This window comes from Palaemon carinicauda, chromosome 2 (assembly GCF_036898095.1).
Source record: "Palaemon carinicauda isolate YSFRI2023 chromosome 2, ASM3689809v2, whole genome shotgun sequence".
In the NCBI taxonomy this organism is placed as follows: domain Eukaryota; kingdom Metazoa; phylum Arthropoda; class Malacostraca; order Decapoda; family Palaemonidae; genus Palaemon; species Palaemon carinicauda.
Window position 1 is genome coordinate 194042777 of NC_090726.1, and position 905 is coordinate 194043681.

The following is a 905-nucleotide window of genomic DNA, read 5'->3' on the forward strand; positions in this document are numbered from 1 at the left end:
ATTTTAACTAAACTCCCTCATCTGATTCATCTATTCATCCTTGACATCTACAGATGGAAACATTTCGCAATAAACTATAGTCTTTTTATGCTTGTTTTCTGGATCCTGCTCTCTCTCTCTCTCTCTCTCTCTCTCTCTCTCTCTCTCTCTCTCTCTCTCTCTCTCTCTCTCTCTCTCTCTCTCTTATATATATATATATATATATATATATATATATATATATATATATATATATATATATATATATATATATATATATATATATATATATATATCCTTGGCGGGAGCATCTAGTTTGAGGATACTGGCACTGTGTAGTTCTGAAGCCCATTGAAGACAGTTCTGCAGGATAAAAGAAACCAACGGAAATGCGTCATTAAAACAGATTTTCTTGACACAAACTACAACTATGATACACTGTTAAAGATTTGTATTAAACAAACTGCAAATGCCTGGCAATATTTATTCCAGGATTTTTACAGCCTTAAAAACGGATATATTGACGTAAAGGAGTGATATTACGGTAACCAAAAAGTGAAAATAAGATTTTTACCGTTTTAAAAACGGATATATTGACGTAAAGGAGTGATATTACGGTAACCAAAAAGTGAAAATAAGATTTTTACCGTTTTAAAAACGGATATATTGACGTAAAGGAGTGATATTACGGTAACCAAAAAGTGAAAATAAGATTTTTACCGTTTTAAAAACGGATATATTGACGTAAAGGAGTGATATTACGGTAACCAAAAAGTGAAAATAAGATTTTTACCGTTTTAAAAACGGACATATTGACGTAAAGGAGTGATATTACGGTAACCAAAAAGTGAAAATAAGATTTTTACCGTTTTAAAAACGGATATATTGACGTAAAGGAGTGATATTACGGTAACCAAAAAGTGAAA

The 905-nt window shown here is 30.7% G+C and overlaps 1 pseudogene; it reads right to left on the bottom strand.

The window, feature by feature from the left end:
- Positions 1–235: 235 nt before the first annotated feature.
- LOC137621723 (endochitinase-like) overlaps positions 236–905 on the bottom strand; it is a 16378-nt pseudogene continuing 15708 nt past the window's right edge.